Consider the following 21,971-nt stretch of genomic DNA (forward strand, 5'->3'; position numbering starts at 1 on the left):
GGTATTTTTTTTTTTTTGCATGGAGGATGCAGGGAGGAAAGGGAATCAACATGTCCAAGGAGTACACCTATCAAGGAGATGGCATTTGTCACAAAGTTTTCATATTTGACTGTTGCTGTTAGAAACAAATGAGAGGTCAGCCTTTCCACACAGCAAGTTTAAGTCCAACAAATAACAACAGAAAAATCTCTCTGCCTTTCTTGCATGCCTTGCACTGCTAGAGTTAGAAACTGAGCTAGATGGCAGCCAGAGTGGGCTGCTGTAGAAAATCTGCGATTCACATTCCACGTAGCTGTACCACAGCCACCTGCCAGAGCTCATCGCACGCCTCTCCGTGGGTCAGTACAGAAGCTGCTAACAGGACTTGGGTGTAGTGTGCTTAACAGGACAGGCAGTGATATCCTAAACTACTGAACAACTTGAAGGAACGTTCTGCTAATGTATTCTGTTAGAACTATATTTCACATATGATTGACAATTATTAGCCGTTACCTACCCCAAACATTGCTTTATCTAAATGTAATGATTCTGAAGATAATTGGACAACGCATAGATCCTGTAATCCATACTATTCACCTCATTAGTGTTTAATCCTTCCCCCAATCCTCTGATTTAATTGCGAATGTTTGGTTCAGTGAAGCTAATATCCTTTTTGTCATTGTTGTTCAGTTAAAATCAACACAACTCTGCAAAAGATATAGATTACCAATAAAGGTTTATCCTTTTATAATTACGTTAAAGCCCATAGCAGGCAAACAAAAGTCATTACTATGCAGGCTAAACAAAATGACAAAGGATTTTCTGATGCTCTTATATTCAACAAATCAATGCAAGTTGTCTTCATAAACACATTACAACAGTTTATAATTTTAAAGAATTTTGGAGCAGCATTTAGAGGTTTCTGGTGTTCAGAATATTGCTTAAGTTGTAAATGTGAACAGCTTTTGAAAGCCTTACAGCTCAATACATTTTTCAGCCTTTTCAAAAGCCATTGTTTTCAAAGATACCAAGCCAAAATTAAAATCTTAACTTCTGAACCTATGACATCTTTTGAATTTCTATTTATGATGTTAATAAACCCTGTAATGGTTCTGCAGATACAATACGTTATACTTTCACTTCTTAATCTGATTTGTGATACTCTGAACATGTCAAATCACAGAATTAACTCGACTGGTCAAGTAATCCATTATAAAAGCTCCTATGATTAGGTGAACTCTACTGGGAATAAGAGATTGCTCTAGTAGTAAAATTAATCACTTGAAGATAATTTTTTCAAGCTGTTATTGCCATTTAACTATGTAACTCCATTCTATTAAGCCCTGGAATGAATGCAAAGCAGAAAAAAAAAAAAAAAACACTTTATATGTATTTATTATATGCTCCCTTTTAGTGCCAGCATGAAAATGAAAAGTACATTAATATACAGGACATAATGAAATTATTATTATTATTATTAATTTCAAGCCACTACTCAAAAACATTTACAAATGAAAGCAAATAGTATTATGGATCCTGATTTTTCCACTTAGATTATTGATAGTTTCCTGAGAGTAGCTATTCCTATGACAAAGATATTAAAAAAAACACCTGTGAATACTATGGCCTGAATACGGTACAAATTTCTGAATACAGTTTGTTCATTTTGCTTCTTAAATCCACAGGCACTGTTACAGGACACTCAGGAAGTACACCACTTGCAATAGAGTAAGAACATGCTTAAATACTCGGCAATCAAGCAGTTTCTTTGTTTTCTAGATGCTGTCAAGAAAAACAGCATAAAGTATTACTCTTGGCATTGATGCTTCAGTAATCCCCTTTAATACGATGCTGTAAAGCATGTGTGCTGGGCCCAGTAGGACATACTTCTGCTGAAAACGATAGGTATGCTTATTTTCTTAGCCTACACTCAAAACTCAGCACAGCCACAGAATTTTATATCCAAGATGATATGCTACCTCAATTCTCTGCTCACTTTTCACAAGACAAATACCAGCACATGGTTCAAGAGATGAGAATTTGCTTTCATAACTTGTGTGATTAAAAAAAAAAAAAAAAAAAAAAGCACATGCTACCATGGGAGAGGAGAGAGAAATAAAATCAAAACGGTTTTGTGAAAGAAAATTCAAAGTGAAGCTGGTGCTAAAAAAAAAAAAACTAACACCACTGCTGTCTTAAACATATGGTCAAAGAGCATTGTATAAAAAAATGGGCAGGCTCCCCTATTCAGATGTAAAGTAAACAACTGAAAAGAGCTGCAGCTTGGGGGTGGAAATCACGCTTCCATAACAAGCTGGTGGTGTAGTATTTCTTGGCCCGTTAGAGGTTATTTAAACTGCTTCTGATAGGTGATGTGATTTGAGTACACAAGTCCAGTAAAACTGAGATCACACAACATTTTGCCTGTAGGAAGCTAGACATATTTTATAGCTGGGTTGGTATCTGAACTCCAGAATCAACCCTCAGACGGCAAGTGATGTTTGCAGATTATTCCGAGTGTGTAATATATTATAGGTTTTCTGACATGACTCCCACACTAACTCCAGAGGACTTTCTGACCGAGTGGGGACACAGGTTCTAATTCTACTCAGTCATACTGAGTTGAGGAAATTCACACGCACAAGCAATATAATGACTGCAAAGAAACTATTCACACATACACAGTGTCTCAGGCACTGTGTGCAGTTATAACAGTTACAGTTGAGAGACATAAAGCCACTACACACAAAGTATTTTAACATTTTGCTAGGTAGCAAGTTTTTGTTTGTTTCCCCCATTGTTATAGTAGATGTAACACCAAAAGCACAGATTTTGCTGTACAGAGCTACCAAGGGAACCAACAAAATACAGCTGGCATATTTGGTTGACACCACAATTCAAGAGGGGTTAGATAAGGCAGTAATAAACTGAAATAAGCAGTTGAATCTTCATTTTTGTGTTTATATCATTATAGAAAGTCCTCTTGCAACATAGCCAGGCAAGTATATTCTGAAGCATCTGAGCTTCCAGACCAAATGTGGTTATTTTTCTTTAATTTATTAAATTGAATCTACTCCTATTTAGTTGAATATTCTTGCTAAACAAAGGGGTTTCCACTTAACCATTGCTGATATTTACTTGAACTTAGCTAATCATATTTGCAACACAGAATAATTAAGCATCATTCAAAATAAAAGATAATTTTTCACTAGATTTGTGAAAAAAATCTTAATAGCAAAATGCAAAGTTACATTCAGAAAGGTACTTTGATAACATGCATATGTATCAGCAATTATGCAATCAGAACGGTTATATTTTGCAAAATTTGAATTCCTTAATCATCTCAGCTTAACCATTTTCAAGCACCTATGCTTTAAATGCTCTTTTTGAGCAAAAGGCGAAGAGCACTAAGTCAGCTCCAGTACCCAGAACTCAGGACCTCACATCTCATCATTTGCATCATCTGACTTCTCCCAAATGTTTATAGTACTTGTGAAATACAAGAATGGTTTTGTTTCAGGGTTCTGGTAACAGAGGGGCATCAAGGGAAATTCTTTTGACAAAATACTGCAGCCACAGCCATGTCTCATATCGAGAGTTAAGTGAAAGTGGTGTGGAAGATAATATATGAGAGTGACTAACCACACATTCCCCAGGACACCCTCTCTGTGTGTTCTTTAAAATGTTACTTAACCCCCATAGCCCTGAGACACAATAGCTTTTCTGACCTGTACATTTGGAGTGTATTTTATGGAGTTTGACTGTTCACTGGAGAAAGCTTACAGTTTAGGTTAGTCATATTGGCTGAGCTTCTTTTAAGGCAACTCGTTATGTTTTAGGTGACAGATGATGGCAAAGAACTTATTTAATTAAAATATGAAAGAGCCTTGGGTGTATGCTACCAGATCTAATTATGGCTGATTAAACTGACATCTTGATTTTGCATCTGTTTGGTTGAGAAGACAACGTGAATTACGAAGTACTGAGCTTGTATGTTTCAAATATGACTCCAGAGATTTAGTACACACCAGCAAAAGTCAAACATTTTACAAAAGTACAATGAAATCCAGTCATTGGGTTTTATAATGGGGTCTTCTGTAAGTATTTTTTTCTGAACCAGTCAGAAAACTTAATTCTTCCTATAGAGCAATATAACAAAAGCATCTCCCTTTGAAATATTTTTATGAAAATGAACACTCTTGGTAGAGATAAAAATATAAGAAATATTTCAGAGCAATTATTTCATTCTTCTAATTAAATCAGTGCATTATTTCATTTACTGTTTGACTACAATGTATCACATGACACCCCCTACTTTTAATTCTTACTTCTATTTTTTGGGCTACATGCTGATCTCTGTGCTCCAAGGAACAGCCAGACAGCCCTGATGATGATCCATACACCACTCAATACCAGCCCAGAGAAAGTTCTACAATAACCTTATGGACTGGATTACAATATTTCTTATTCCCCTCTAACAATGAAGGACAGATAATGAAGGAGAACAAGTTGGACTCTTCCAGTCATTGCTTAGAGTTAAGAGAATAACAAATTTTGTGTAGGTCATTAATGGATAGCTGAAGTATTACATAAGTGGAAAAGGCTTCTCTAAAAATTATATAACCACCCTGTAAACAGGGTTACCCTACCATAGCCCCTCACATTTGTGGATTCAGTCATGTTTTTACCCTTTTCTTAAATTCCACATTAGAAAGCAGTCAGGTTTCTAAATAATTTTTTTAACAGCAGTCAACAACAAAAAATAAAGCAACTTTTTAGAAGTCTTTATATTATACTTACGCTATGATTAACTGATTTTATTCAGTTTTATTTGTACACATCTCTGAACAGTATTATTACATTTCAAGACATACAATTCTTAGAGTAAAAAAAATATATATATATATATATATAACCTGCTTCTTTGTTCTTTGAAGAATTCATAATTACTATCTTAAAAGTTGTAGTTTTCTTTTTAATTTAAGCAGTTGATTGTATTGGGATTTCACTAAAGGCAATGGTTACTACAAGCATCTTTCTGTTAGTGTGTCCAAGAGATGCTTAGTCACCTTAGGTATGAGAATATGCCTATAAAGATAACACGTGTAAACAATTGTTTCTGTTGTGGCAACACTTAATAGTCGTTGTAAACGAAGGCTACTCTGATATATTTGCACTTAGCGGACAGACAGAAGATAACCATACTAGGAAGGGAAGAGACCAGAATGTTATTTTTTATATGTAAAATAGCCTAACTCTAAAGAAATTCATGTAATTTTAAACCAATATTTGATCTCAGTGTGCTTCATTTTTCAAAGTCAGTGGTCTTCCTCCTTGCTGAGATTGCTGTAATAGGGAGACTCCAAGTTTGATCCTTCATTTCTTCATGAGACAGCATGTACAATTACCCAAAGCCTGCAGCCCACTATGCCCTTCCCTTAGAGAGGTCACCAAGAACCACCAAGAATCCAGCAAAAACATGCTTGAGCAATCCGTGGTGAGCAGCACTCATTACAGACCTCAGTCTGAAGCTAGGGACAAAATGTTTCTTAGAAACAAAAATAAAACCTGCTAGGACATCTCTAGAATCATGGACAAAAATGATTTTAACACCACTCTGGTCATTCATACTTTGAAATATATTTTGGTTTGTTATTATTATGAAGTTCTTTAATAAAATTCAACCTACATACCAGCTATCATGAAATTAAAACTATTTTCTTCCTACACTGAAGAATTTCCTATGTCTTCTATATTTCATCCTGAGGGTAGTTCATGGTAAACACTAAGAACATGGATGACGCCTGCCAGCCATCTAATTTGCTTTCTTTACAACTGTAACCCTCACATTTTTTCTCCAATTTCAGCATCACTTTAATGTATCTTTGTATTTTCCAAATAAAGAAAGGCCAGAACAGCACACTTTATTAGAGACAGACTTGTGAAAAACACTGTGGTCCACAACACTTCTCATCATAACATCACATCGGAATTTCACAGTAGTCCCAAGAACCACATTGCTTCTGTGACAACGTGCAAGCGCCGCTTTTGCCAACATCTCTAACTGTGCTCACAAGTATACCTGTCACAACCACCTCACAGATATCTTCCAAATCCTAATGAAACGCATCCGACACAACTGTTCCATACCATCAACAGTACACAAAACCTTGGTGTGCTGGAACTAACGTTTTCGTCACGACAGATCCATGTCCAGCCACTCAGAGGGTGCAGAGCTGCACAGCCTTCAGAAAAATTCAAGCAGCCTCTGACGTGTGGTCCCAGATAAGATGTGGGTGAATCTCAAAACACTAGATTGGGCTTATGAGGCATTCAACAACACAGCAATACATAGGAAGATTCCCCAGTACGTGATTAAATTTGTTATTTGCTAGTTAGTTTTCTTCCAGTTTATTGTTCATTAGAATGCTTTGACACTGAACCACCTGCTTCTCAAGGGTGCAATAGTTACTCCTTGTTACTTTGCAAGTTGAAGCTGACATTTTGTTTTGCCTTGCATCTTAATTTCATTGTCGTTCAGACCTTTAGAAATGGATGATGCTATACTGTAATCTATTCTCATAGTGAAATTTAAATACTATGTACTTCCTTCAAATCACTCTGATAGTTCCCTTGGAGCTCCTTGTCAATGTGGATTATCAGTCATATTTCGTTTCCTATTAGATCCTATTCCTCAACACCATTCTCTAATATATTGGTTGGTTGTTGGTCCTGCCTCATTGTAACAGGACAGTTTTTAAAAGTTATCTCTAAAATTAAAATCTGCGTTAATTCCTCACTTTTTTCTTTTATTACAGTGGAAATGGTCTTGCAGTGGCTATTTATTTCTACACACCTATTTCAACTGAGCTTTCTTGTTCGTCAGTTAATGAGGTCAAACAAAGGGTTTACTGAAGATGTTCTGTATCAACACAAGCACTCAAAAAATTAATAGAACCATAGTGAATAACGTAAGAAACAAAAATCAATAAATTAGCTTCAAGCTACAAATCAGGTTTCTTCATTTGGTTTGCCTGAAAGCTGTAGACACTCCAATTACAAAAGGTGACAGAGTAGTTTCAGTAGTCAAAGCTCATAATGTATCATAACATAGCTCATTAGACAATGTTTTCATTTTGCTTTAACAATTATAATACAGCTACATACACTTTAGGGTAAAAAGCTTGTAAATTGCTAGTAAGTGAGAAACACAAAGTTGTTGCAGTCAGTGGCTTTTAAGTTGGACGGTAACTCAACAGTATGGCTTATCCATTATCAATAATAACGCAGCAAGAACATTGTGCAGGAAAACAAAGAAATGGCCATTAATTTGCAAGAGATTTTGTAACTTCCTCCTGCAGGCTTCATTTCATGCTCTGCCTGAATTGCCAAATGCTCATCTCTACAACCTTCACTTTAGGCAGCAAAATACCTTCCAAAGGCTGTGCACATGTAAATTAAAGCACAAGAACACTAACAACTTCTTAACTGTGGAAAAAAAGGGCAAGGAGGGATGGAAGAGGGTAAAGCACAGTTATACAGTCAGCCTTTACAGCTCACCTCAGGAATTAAATCTCAAGACAGCTGTGGGGTCAACACTAAATATTTCGGCTGCACTCAGCCTGAGCTGCTGCGTGGCTCTCTGCAAGCTCAGACACAACCGTGTCTCCACTTGCCGTGGAGGACAAGTGCACAGATAGAGCATGCTTCTTGTTCCACCACATTGCAGTGCTTGGCCTCGTGCTAACACACGTACCATTCATGCTTAGCCCTAGATGAAAACTACACTCAGAAGATTTTGCAAAGGATTATAAAGCACTTGAGGAGACTGACCCCACTATTCCCAAGCTGAGCTACCCTTGGAGGACACTGAAAAAAAAAACAAACCACAAAACAGAAACATTCATAGGTATGGATTATCAATACAAATTATTTTCCTGTGGGTAACAGTCTGCAGCAGTTAGTAATGCTAGTAATGCAGTTATTAGCATTACTATTATGTACTGTTCTTAGCAAAGTTTTTTGTAAAAAAAAAAAATCAGGCTTGAAGGAAATAACAAGGTATCATCTGTATGAAACTGGAAATTGTAAACAAAGTAATGAAGGAATCCATTTCCATGTTGAACTTTGTTTAGAACTTAATTCTATCAATTTTCATAGTGAAGATAACATGATATAAAAACACCTCTCCTAATAAATATTTATCATGTGTTTAAAAAAAAAAAAAACAGAATACCTGCAGATCATGCTCAGCCCAACCTTTACAAATTCGCATACTGCATTCCAATATTCCTTTTCCACATTTCCTCCAAAAATAAAACTGAGCAAGAAGAAAAATGAAGCAAATTAATTTGCAAAACATTTGAGCAGGTATTTTGTTGCTTCACTGGATAGAGATTAGGTCATCTCATTACTTTCATCTCTATGACAGCATGTCATGTCCACAAACAGTTCTACTGCATTAGCACAAGGAGGCATTACAGAATAGCTGGAAAAGTCTCTACACAAAACAAAAGAGGTGGTTTAGTCATCTTTTTCTAGAAAGAGCTGACCAAAGATAGACTTCTTGGCTGTGTTAAATATTTGTCAGATGAGTAAAGGAACTTTCTTTCCTAAAAAGTTGAATACTTGGTTGATTTGCTAACTCAATGGATATGATGCAAAACACCGAGCCTCATTTCCCCAAAATCTCATTAATTCCCCTAATTTATATGCGGTTTTAAAATCAAAATAGAAGCTCATAAAATCATAAAATGGAACCTACAATAGCACACAAATTGGAATAGAGAAGAAAAAATCTGCCTGCCTGTCATTTACTGATCACATTCAAGACAGCAAAATTGTTTCCTTAGGATTCATATTCTCATGGCAAATAACTGCACTGTCATTTCCAGTGCTATAGCACATAATACTGAATACATTGCAAAGCAGACAGTAGTTGATCATCTACTCAGCAAAAACACCTGACAAGAAAAGAAAACACAAGAAGCTACTGATTTCTCAAGTCACCAGCATTTTTCAGTAGTGCTCCTACTACGTACAATTTTACCTTTTCAGAAACATGGTATAAACTAAAAGATTTTTCTCACACATTTTCCCTGTATTCTGGCATCCCAAATCTAAAGGAATCTTAAACGTGCTATTGAAGGCTTTTCATCAGAAGAATGCACATCTGATAAGATACCTGGCAGCACTTTCACTTCAGTACCTGGGGAGGGAGGGAGGAAGGCAGTAAAATCTACAACAGTTTTGGGGAGGAGTGGAAGGACATCGGGCTTTTAGGCACTTTATCCAACAAGGTCTCTTAATAATCTGAGCAGAATTAGACTCTCCTGACCCCAGGTATATAAGACAGTTTTTTTCTTTTACCCAAGCACACAATACACTTTATCTCTGAGTAGATATAATACTGTTATAAATGAAAATTGCAGCTAGGTATTCAATTTGGTCTTTTCAATGTTTCTCTTGTATGAGACACAATGCTGAAAGTATATCAGTACTTGCTAAATGAGCTCATGAAAGCCAAATACACACTACAGGGTTAAAAAAAAAAAGATAAATAAGATAAATAATGCCAATACAAAATATTTAGAACCAGATTGTTGATAACCTCATTCAGACTGAGTGATATCTTAATTCACACACACACTCCCTTTATCTGTAATGTTTGACACAACTTAGTCTACAGAAATCCCACTCCAATATTATGCTAATGCTTGCCAATTACTAAGTGGCTACTAATGTCAGCCTACTTCAGAGCATTGACTGAAAACTTACAAAAACATTGGCAAAGTAACAGTTACAAAGACTACTGCTCCACAGAGCAAGGCAGAACAATCTGCATTGCTGGCCCAAAGCAGCTGCTTTTTTAGATTGAGATAAAAATGCCTGTTCTATATCGGACAAATTTTTGGCTCGCACAAAACGAAACCTACAGCATGATCTAACTGTTGCTGAAATGATGCCAAAATGCATTTATTACCATGGACAACCCTAGGACATCCAGTCTGAACAGTTACCAGCTTAACTCAGGGAGGCCAAACAGTAATATTTAGAATGTTTGCAACACACAAGAAATGTTAAGAGTTTTGTTGCTATCTTCCTTGAATTTAATTACAACAACTTTGTAGTTCTCAGTATTCACCTCAGATTCACAGCCTCCAGAGGCATGTGATTATATCAGATTTTTTTTGCTTTGATGAAATGAGCTTTAGAATGATCCAGTTTTCATATAGACTTTGAAAGCGACACAGGAAATTACAGACAAAATAGAACCCCCCACCCCCATAATACTCCCCAAACTTAGTGTTAGAGGCATTCAGTTCACAGGGATACTGGAGGGCTGGGTGAACACTACTTTGGTATTTGTTAGTGCCTGTCTTAGCAATTCTCCATTTGTGAAACTAATTTGTTTTGAATTATTTCGGAGAACGAGCTTTCATAAATTCTGTTGATCCTTTAGGATATTTAATTAACTACTAATAAGGGATGTTACAAGCAATCAGACAAATACATTTCTTCATCAATTTATCACTTGGCTTAACACAGCCTCTTTCACATATTTGCATGGTTTTGCATGCTTCATCTTTTACTCAAGCCCTGCACCAAGGTGTACTTCTGAAATCTGATGTTTTAGCTTCAGATTTTCCATCTTTCCTGGAATAAGCTCATAAAGAGAGGAAAAACAGAAAAAAGAACAGCAGCAAAAGTGCTGGGAACTTGGCAACTGACTGACTCCGATTCCCAAATTCATTTGTAAACAACCATAATGCAAAGCAGACATTAATTTATTGGTGCACTGTAAGCTTCTGGCCAATTTATCAGCCCTGGCACTGTGCTGCTCAGAAAGCACTTGGAAGAAAGGCATCAGAAAGGTCACTGCCCGAGCTGCAGCTCATTTCCACTGCACAGTCTGAGGCCCTGCACAAACACCGGCTCTGACCAATGTGCATCAGATGCCTTGAAAAGCATTCCCAATGTCCATCTTTCCCAGTCAAAGATGGCAAACAATGAGTAGTAATATAGCCTTGAAAAGCCCTATAACCAGACTGTTAATTCAACTAATTCACTATGTTTGATTAGACTGTAAATTGTTTTCTGCTGCTTCTGTAGACCTGAAACATCACTGTTGCTGTCATGGGGCAGGAGAAAGCCCACTCATTCGAATCAGTGGTGGCAGTACTTATGGTCACCTTCCTGCTTTTTGCCAGTTTTGTAGACACAGTGCTTCCTTAATTAGCTTGTGAAAAACATGATCAAAATATGCCCCTCAGGGACAATGGCCATCTTTGCAATTTCAAACCAGACACAGAGGGGGAGGAGGTACTGTGCTACAATGCAGCGGGAAGGGATTGATGCTTCTGTAACCACGTTCCCTACAGTTGCTGCTTGGCAGCCCTAGCCGTCCAGCTCCAGCACTCAGCAGCATCCTGGCAATACAGGCCAACCAGACCCCTTGTACCTAACCTGAGGGACTAGGGTGCTTCAATGTAGTTTCTTCAGTCCTTCAAATACCAAAATTTGCCTAAGCTTAGCAATAAAATTCTTAATATGATACTATTAATGTAGCCTGGTGATTATATAAGACAGTGAACTGTCTCAAAAATACTGAAAGATGTATACAGGCATGAGGAAAAAGACACCAACCAGACTGCTGTAAGTCTTCCTGACCTGAAGATGCCCAGACTGTTTGCTTCACTTTCTTCTGTTCTCCTTGTCCTTTGCTGTACTGCTGCAATCAAATGACTTGCTAGATTCTTTCTTCCACAAATCTATTGTAATGGGTACATTTTTATGATTATAAAAGCTGTAAACCTAGCATCCTCTTAACCCAGCAAGTCTTTTTCTCAGGACAGGGACAAGTGCCCATTTTCCAGCTCTGGAAAAAACTTGCTTCTCTTTTGAAAAAAAAAAAAAACAAAAAACCTTTTCCACAACCCTCAGAAGTTGCATGGCTAACAAGAAGCTATTTTTGCTCAATCAAGTAGCACAACAGGGTCCCACGGGGGAGAAAAGAAAACCGGGGAAATTCAAACGGCATTTGCATCTGCCTCAAGCAGGCATGCAAATAGGATCTGTAGGAAGCTCTGTGCTGGCTTATTGCCTCACCCTCTCAAGAGGAGAAAGAAGCGGGATGGGAGGCTGCACCAGGGAGCCTCTCAGGGCATCCCGTCCACAGCCCCAGCCCAATGTTATCAGCTGGCACTGCTCATCAAGAATTTAAGAACAGAAAAGTAGAAAGATAAATACAGTTTTTTCAACTGGTGAATATGATCATGACTTCTCCACAGACAATTCAGATCCAAGGCTTTAGAATATACTCTCTTTCTAGCCTATGGTGTTGCTTTGGACCTGGCTCAATAAGAGGCAAAGAACACATTACTGTTTCGCAGTTCAGAAGAAAAAGTTTTGATATTCCCAAATCTCTTTCTACAACAGTCATGGATAGCAAATGAAAACATGTTGTTCATATTTATAAGTATATTTAATTGAAGTTAATTTTCTTTTTAGAATAGCTGTCTTTTTAGAACAGGACAAAAAAGAAATGCAAACATTTTTGACCTGGGATTTAATTTTATATATTTAAGCACAATTTGCTGGCTCACAACATTGGTTGGGCTAGAGCAAATATTGCATTTTAAAACTTTATGGAACTAATTTATAGTGTAGTGCAGGCACAGACTTGATCTCCTCCTGGCAGCAAAATTTTATGTTTCCATTTCAGCAATACTGCCTAACACAATAATATCAGGCCAGCAAATCTTAAATATAAGTTAAGCTAACATGATCCATTATCTTATAAAGCAAGAGTACCCTGTGGAGTCATGCTGAATATGCCAAGTGATTTTTCAAAATTTAATCATCCTAAATGTCAGATAAAGGTGCTTTTGCTGTCACTCTTTAAAACCAGGAAAAAAATCTGAGTGTGCCTTCAAGTTATACAGAAAACTGTTCAAAAATAGCTATGTTAAAATATCAACGTGCTGTTTGCTAAATGTAAGGAAGGAAATATTGAAGTGTTTTATTGCAAAATAAAGAATTGCATCTTTCCAATAAAGATCACCAGTTTTCATATCAATATAGTTATTACTATTTCCTTCCAAGATCAATTTGTCTTTTGATGTTGCCTCTACAAGAGATGTATGACAGCAGTGACATTCTGATAAAAAAAAATTAGCATGCTTTGAACCAAGCGTTTGTTGTCTTTAACTGTTGAGTTGATCAAATAAACAAGTTGGAAGCTTTCATAAGCGTGCTCTTTACTAAGCCCACTCATGAAACAGGGTTGATATGAAGACTGCTCACTAGACTGATGTACAAAGATAGATGATATCTCAGGATCTAGATCCACGTGGCTAAGTAGTAAACATGAATTAAATTATACTGGTAAAATTGGATGTTTGTAAAATAAATTATAATAAATATTCCAAACATCTCCAAAAAAAAAAGGCAAAATTTTTGTGTTTTTTTTTAATTACTTAAAGTTTCATCTTTTGAAAGACTGAATGTTGCTATACAAAATTAAGTGAAATACCAGAATTTCATAACTGTTGACACTATAACATCACAAAGAAAGAAAAACAAATTTTATAGCTAGGTAGATGATTAAGTTAACAATTTCTTTGGATTATGAAGAACAAGCACAGAGTGTGAGAGCTATGGATAGTGTCTATGGATCTAAATCCACCCATTCTCTTTCCTGTTTATACCAATGTCTTAGATAACATACTTTGCTGCATTTAAAGGTTGGACTAAATGATCTTAGAGGTCTTTTCCAACCTGAATGATTCTATGATTCACTGTGCATACACTGCCACATAAATTTATTTTATTTTTTAAAGGTATTAGGCCTAGCAACATGTAAGACTGAATTTTAGGATGATGTCAAGCTTGCAATGAGCTTGGAGCTGTAAACAGATCTATTAAAATTTGTAATCTTAACTAGCAATTTGCACACCTGTGTGCACACACACACACACATACAAAACGTTCATACCAAAACACAGTCATATGCAGGCGGCGCTCACGTAAATAAGGCTGTGATAGAAAACTTGCATTCAGGAGCAGTGGTGTCAAGAACAAGGCAAAAATATATTTCTGGAAATTATCAGTATTAAATCTTATTAAATTAAATCATAAGAAGAGAGAAATGCCTCTTTGTACTTTCAGAACACCAAAATCAAACCAAAGTCTGACTCTCCAGTCTGAAGCCAACACACCTGTCACAATGTAAAAAGGAGACTGGCCTAGTAGCTGTAAAAAACTTTCTTGGTTCTCATAAGTAATGAATCTGACCCATATCACCAAACCTGGAGTACAAATGTAGTGGAAATATTATGCTCATGCTTCCTGTGAATGGATTTCCCATCTTCATTTCTCTTATCAGTTAAAAAACAAAGCCAAAAAAAAAAAAAAAACTTTATCTAATTACCACTCCTGTTTTAATGTTGTTCACGATCTCTGCAATCCACTGACATCAAATACAGACAACATACTACCAGCAAGGCTGTGGCTGATACCATGGAAGTCTACCCTGAGTCAGTAAAACGTACTTTTCTCCCTTGTGCAGTTTTCTGTATTGTGTGTTGCAGCCCAGGCTTTCTAGGAATTTTATAGCAAATCACTGGCTTTTTTATTATTATTATTATTTGCCTCAAATGACATGAATGATTCTCATGACAAGGCCTAAAGTAGGGTTGTAAACATGTGAAGACTAACATCTTGACAATGAAACTCAACCACAAGACAAGAGGCCTCCAGTGAGCAACTAACTAAACCACTCCCATAATTCATAATCTCTGTATTCAATGACTATGAGAAAGACATAAAAAGCAGCTTTAGAAACTTGGTGTTATACACTCTGGACAATCTTTTACTCATCCTGAAAAATGAGACTCTAAGCTGTCAAATGAACAGCTGCAGGAGTAGCCATTTAATCATATTTACTCTTCCCCATAACTATACCTAAGCAGCAGCGGAGCCTTTGGAAAGCTTTCTGGTACTGCATTATTGCTTCAATAGCCCTAGGCAACTGCTGACAGAAAGAGCATAGCCTAGCATAAAAAGCCGTCGAGATGTATGGTTTCCACTCTATATATTGCAGATACTGTCCATTTCATCAAACTACTTATTAATGTGGTCTGTATGCAAAAAGTACCATCCAAAAATGACTCCACTCTTTGTCATGCTACATATACACTTTAACTGTTAATTCAAACTTGCTTGTCTGAGCTATCAGATGTACTAACTGGTGAGGTGAGACATCCCCAACGAGCCCGCAGCATCCACAGCAACTGTCAGGGCACCCGCCTGCCATGCCAGGGCAGAGCCACAGCGCGCGGGCAGCACCTGCTGCAGGAGCAGAGCCCCAGCACCTGCCGGCCGCCCCAAGACACTCGGATGTGGGGACAGCAAAAGGAAAGGTGGGCATCTGCTTGGGTGGTCCATGTTCTACAGAACAGCCCGCCTCTTCCTAGGAGGAGGGCTCGTCAAGTTACATCACTAACTGAAGGAACTGAATTTGTTTCCTGAAGCAGACGGCATGAATGCCATTCTCTTCGCTAAACGGCTGGCAGCATGGCCTGGGACAGCACTTTGGAGATACAAGTAACAGAGCATAAGCACCTCAGCCTTCTGAAGAAAGGCTAGTAATCCATGAAAAATACTACACCAACCTGAAGATACTTTATGCTCTTATTTTATCTTTTTTTTTTTTCCCTCTTTTTCAAAGATTGCTAGAATATTCTCCAACAGACCTAAAGCCATTCCCTTTGGCCAACACACTTTCTTACATACACTCTACATTGAAAGCACTATAGCATTAAGTAAATTATTTCCACATCTTAATGAAGCATGGGATAGTTATTTCTCTTTTCTTCAGCAAAGATATGTAGAAGTATAATTGTCATGTTGCAAAAATCACTGCCTTTTTGATAATTCACATAGGAAATATGAAAGTCCAGAGGATGAAAAAAAAATTAAAAATATATCAAACAATAGACACTCAGAGCCTGTCAATTGTCAGCATAAGCATTTTATTCTGCATGGGAAAGAAAAGAGTTCATGCTTGACTGCATTTTCTACTAAACCTACAAATTACTTGTCAGTTTATCTTTTTTAAAATGACATTCTTAATTTTCTTTATTGCAGTTACATCACTTGTAATGGGGATTTACTTGTCCTAATCACTTACGTCCATACAGTTTATTGTCTCCATCAATAGTATTTTTGTTCTATTTAAGTTCCTCTCATATTTTCTTGTTTAAGGCCAAAGAAATCAGAAACATAAAATGAAACGCAAGTATTATGCCACCGTATCTCCATCTCAGTTGTTTTCCACTTAGGATTTCCAATATCATGATTCTTTTTAGTGGCTTGTCCATATCACAGTAAGTGCATGCTACTCATTTGATTTTGGTGACGAAACTTATCCATGAGTTTCTCATTCTGGTTAGATTACTGGAAGGTAATGCACTGTGCAACAAAAGCTGCAGAAGTTCAGTGTGTTCATAAGGTAGCAAGACTATGGAATTACTATTTGTGAGGAAAATACTCCTACCAGTCACAAACAAAATTGTTCCCAGCTGACAAGCAACAGGTTTAAAAACATAAAAAAAACAGATGAACAGTTTGAATTTAGGTACAAACAATGGAACAAATTAGCAAGTTGCTTTTTTTTTTTTTTTTTTTCCCAAACTGATATATACAGAAGATAGAAAAAAAAAGGAAACGTTTCTGGAAAAAAAAAAATTCATCCTATCAAACACTACCTGAGTTTTACCTCCCTTTTGCCTTAAGTTTCGCAATACAAGTCAATGAGCTGAGTAACAAGAAAATGGTAAGATAACATTGAACAGAACTAAAAATGCAAATTACTGGCAAAAATCTTTTCCTGCAAAAAAGAGGTGTAGGCAAAGAGCGCAGTTATGCGCCTTTTCAGTATTGGCAACCTGGAGGGCTGATAATATAGAACAGTGACAATCTCCACAAAGACCTACTTAACTCACGTGACCAGCATAAAGGAAGATAGGAACTAATTCCTGTGAGATCTTAGGGTTAAGTATCACAAGGTTTTTGTCAAAGATGCAGTGCACTGGCAGTCATTTGAAATTAATGTGCAACAGGTTATCTGGGTCAGCTGTGGCTGGCTCAGACGAGAACATCTGGGACCTGTTTAAATTCTGCAGCATGAATCTGTCAGTCATTTATTTAGACCCAACCAAGTAAAAAGAAAGAACTGTCTCTAAAGAAGGAGCACAAGAACTGCAGGAGAAAAATCAAGGGAGGAATGTAATAGAAAAGTGATTAAAAACATGGAAACAATCTCACAGATTTGTTCTTTTTTGAGGATAAAAGAAGAAATAAAGGATGATTACTTTTCAGATTCATTAAGAAGCATGGCAGAAACTAACAGTGATGTTGGAATCATTTTCTTTTTAACCAGAAATTCAAAGCAAGGTAAAAAGTTAAAGGACTACTAAGAACTTGCTCCACATACATGGAAAGACCAGCATATACATTAAGTATTTCCTTCACCCTAAAACATCAAACAAACTTGCCTTTTGAAAAGGCTAAAGAGAGAGACTTAAGAAGATGATAAAAATAAATAAAATAAAAATGTGTACTGCATGTACCAGAAAGAATAAGTCGTGCCTCATTTTGATTATCTGTAATGTAAGGAAGATATAGAACTAGGAAAAGGAGAAAAAGTCATTTGAAAGCCTCTAAGGTTCTCAAAAGCAACTAACATATGAGATTTTGCTTAGATTAACACAGATTTCCTTAAACCATGGTATAAAACTTAATTGCCATAAGTTTCATTTCTTTTATCTCAGCAAAGGACCTATTCATATGACAAGTCAATCAGCTTCCTTGATTGATGCAATCTGCAGCTTAAAGCCAGGGAGAATTAGAGCAAGTGGAATCATTCCCTCTGGGCTAGGTGATCACATTCTCAACTACTTCATCAAGAAACTTCCGATACCGCAGGGCTTTCCAGCTTATAAACTATTCACCAGTCTCAGCCAGGTTACCCTTTCTCTCTTACAGCTTTCATCAGTGGAGTGAAGTCTGTTATGCCAGGATGTAGCTTCACCTGGCACAGATTCCTACAATATTGCAACAAGTGTTTATACAACCAAGATAATGCACTATGGATCTTTAAGTATGTACTACTGCTTTTTCTGCAAATAAGAATGGAAATGAAAGTTATTTTTTCCCCTTAAATCCAGGTAACCAGGTAACAAATCAAGTCAAACAAACAACTGCAAGTACTAGAAAATGTATTACCACATATTTATAGAAAAGGAACTATTGTGTGCATGTTTCGGGGAAGTCTGGAACATATTTACTTTAGAAGTTATTGTGTGTGTTTGCTCAGTTCTTAGTGTGTTTTTTTTCAGGCTCCACCTTATGACAACATATAACATAAAATATTTTTTCTTGTTCTTTTGTTATGGAATCCTCATACATCTTTCATAACTAAATTACTGACTGGTGGTCTCCAATGAGGTTAATGCTCCAAGAATAATCTTTGAGCTTCTGAGACTATATATATATATATATATATATATTTTTAAACACCAATGCTGTTGATCAAATTATTCCATACACTTTCCTGAATTTTCTCTACAGTCCCCAAGGCAACATTTTCTTCAGTGAGGCCTTTGGATCAGAGAACCACTGGATGAGAAGAGGCTGGGACTGCCTGTGTGCAGTTTCTGACCAGCTGCACTCAGCCTCAAGTCCCTTCAGCTCTTACACGATCTACAGAAAGAGCAGAAAGTTTAGGCCCAAATACTATATGTTAATCTCTCTCCCTCTCCAATTGTTTTTAATCCCCTCCTCCCCCTTTTGGTTTTTAAATTTAAGTTTGTAATTGCACTTATAGGAACCAAGTGACAGCCCTTCCTTTAAAAGGCAGCTGTTTCTACAATTTTGAATTATTCACACCCCCTTCTTTTTCTTAATAAATATTTAAATAAATATGCATGTATTTCATCTAAAAAGAACAGTTACTTCAATTATCCTTTCAACATTCTTTGGTTGAAATGTGGAAATATGTTTTCATGTTTGTCCAATTCTATAATATTTCTCCACGTTACTAGTAAATACAGCAGATAATATCTGGTGTATTTTGAAGAACAAGCCGGAGTCAATGATCACAGACACACTGGCCACAGAGCTGAAAGCTCTTCTTGAAAAATTATCTTACGTGATCTGTGCTGTTGAAACCTACGACCATCTTTTTTGAACGTTTAAAGCATGCACCTTAACCTCTTGTATTTAAATATTTTTAAATACATTTTAGTTGAATTTCAGCCCCTGATTCCCCAGAAAGTGCTTTTGATATCTTTCAGGAGCAAGAAGTAAAGTAATGGCCTAAAACAATACAAAGAAAATTTCAAGTGTGAGAGGCAGCTCAAAACCCAAATGAGAAATAGAAGCTGAACATAGCACTCCGGGAAGCAAGCTTCAGTGAAAATTATTGTAACAGCGACCATAATGGTCAAGAAAGGAGGTATAAACAAGGGTTTGGATAGAGTTTAAATGCTCTCCTTCAGGTATTCTGTACTGATGCTGAGGGACATGTCAGAAAGACAGGTTCTCCAAACTTAACGTGTTATTAGGGAATTGCAATGAAGTTTTACCTTTAGTTCTGCTCTACTAGAGATATTTCACTCATAGAACTGCTAAATATTATTGCCTTTATACAAGTACTTTGGAAAAATTGCAAAATCCTATTCACACTGGATACTAGTCTATGCTAGACCAAAATCTAACTTCCTCAGAAAATATGCTTTCTTCATAATAAAGAATTATTTAGGTGTTACATATAGAATGACTCATTCTTATATTTGTTTTGGTAAACTGGGAGATACACGATTTTACATCTTATGGAAGGTAAAATGTGACATTCTTTTTTTGGCAATAAATTTATTTTCAGAGCCACTTGCTCCATTGTTCAGCAAATAATCTGGGTACAGTTTGCAGTATTATCATCTGGCCTGTTAAGCAGATGTAATATTAAGCACTGCAGGAGGCTGCCAAATTGGCAATCATAAAGTGTAAATCTCATAATGGAAATTAATTCTCTGGAAGTCTATTAATTTGTATTAAATGCCAGTGTGCATATATTGTATCATAGTACAAAGACACATGTAACGCAGAGAACAAACGCATATAACCCCTTCTTCCCTCTCAAATCTTTCCAGGGTGGGATGTAAACACAAAAGAACACTGGAGAAGACACTGAAGATGACAATTTTTATATCAGCTTAGTGTCCTTTTCTCTAGTTTTGCCATAGCAACTAAGCTAAATCTTTCTCACTTGGCGTCATTAGCTCCATGATTTGGCTGTGGAGAAAAAGAAATTGTGATCTGGGGGCTTTCCAACAGCATCCAATTCACCTTAAAGTCAGAGCCTCTAGAGAAATTCCTGGTTTGGGGTCAGTATAACCATCTCTGGCATTCAGTAGGCATACTCCTTTCAGGCATCAAATACAGGCTGGCTTACCTCCAAATTTCTCTACATTTCAGTTCCCTGGCAGGCTCTCTATGCTTTTACAATCAGCAGTCTACCTAGACGACAGGAAAGGATTAAGCTTGTCCTCCCGCCAGGCTAGCAGGCCTGCGCACCTCGGAACAAGCTCCGGCGCCTGGTGGGGATGAGGGTGTTGAAAGCAGCGTGGTTCCTGCGCAGGAGGCAGTGGCAGATCTCAGCGGCTGGGTTCCCTCGAGATGCAAGCACACCTCTGCTCTCAAGGCACAGCAGCGCAGAGCCTTATGCTTGGGCCACTCAGCAGCACCACTCTGAATTTAACCCCAGTGACTAAACTAACGGCTGCTATCCAATTTTACTCATTTTCTGCCCTAGATTGGAACTGAAAGCCAGGGGAGCTTTGTTTTAACTTCTAGCTAAATTCCAATACTTTCAAATAAACTCTGTCCACAAACAAGTATTTAAGCATACTATGCCAAACATACAGATCAAAACAATTCCCCCTGAGAACAGCTGTTCTTCATTCACTCAGCAAAAAAAAAAAAAAGAGCAAGATTATTTGTTAAAGGATGATTAAAAAGCAACATCATTTTAACTAAAATATATAGAAACCTCATATTTAATTTGAAATAGTTATGGTTTCTGACAACATCAATAACACTAAGTGCAGCTTTAAACTATTCAATAATAATTATGCTGGTTTTAGAGAACAGTATTTGGGAAAGAGAAGCTACATTCTAAACAATAAGATTACCCCATTTGCACAAATAACGTCTGCATTTCTGCCATCATAGAAATAACGTCATGCACCATTGTGTATAAACCATAAAAGCAGGATGATGAAGTAGCCCTAATAGCACCAGATAAAACAAACTTGTTAGCCATCTATTAGCAATTTTATCTTAAATGACCCATCTCACTTTCAGACTTCTCTCCATATTTCCATTAATGGCTATCATATTCACTAAAGACAGAGCCGCAACTTCTTGCAAGGGCCAGGATTATCTAAAAATGCCACGTGTTTATATGAAGCATGTCTTCTTCTCAAATGAAAAAAATGTAGAAAAGCTAGCAATTTTATATACTTTATACACTTCCAAGATAAAATTTCACAAATGTTCACTTTCAAATTCCATTTTAATGTCAAATTTAATTTGATAAAAATAAAAGGTTAAAATTCTTTTCAGTTAAGTAGGTCTAAATTTTTTCTTCAAGTGGTATCACTCAAAGAGCCTCAGAAAAAAAGTGTGATCGATCCATTTTTCTTAATTTCTTCTTACTTTCCTTTTGTTTCAGCTGTCAAGCAAAAAAATCCATTATTTGCCTGGTTCTGTTCTGCTATACTGAATATTTTTATGGTGCTTTCAGAAGCCAAATACAGGACAGAATACTGATCACTACGTGCAACACACTGAATAGTTTGCATGTTTAACTTAGTGGGACCTCAGACTGCTCCCTAGTTCACAGAAGTCACTGACCAATAGTCAGACTG

General features: G+C 36.8%; 1 protein-coding gene across 2 annotated transcripts in view; it reads right to left on the reverse strand.

The window, feature by feature from the left end:
* Positions 1 to 21,627, reverse strand: part of LOC310903460 (uncharacterized protein) — a 490,104-nt gene extending 468,477 nt beyond the window's left edge. The window contains exon 1 of one of the 2 annotated variants that reach the window (XR_014587545.1): positions 20,495 to 21,627. The gene's annotated coding sequence lies outside the window, so the exon portion shown is untranslated. The remainder of the gene's footprint in view (positions 1 to 20,494) is intronic. The other variant, XR_014587546.1, reaches the window with a different exon arrangement.
* Between the last annotated feature and the right edge of the window lie 344 nt (positions 21,628 to 21,971).

Source organism: Anser anser, assembly GCF_964211835.1.
Source record: "Anser anser genome assembly, chromosome: 8".
NCBI classification, from domain to species: domain Eukaryota; kingdom Metazoa; phylum Chordata; class Aves; order Anseriformes; family Anatidae; genus Anser; species Anser anser.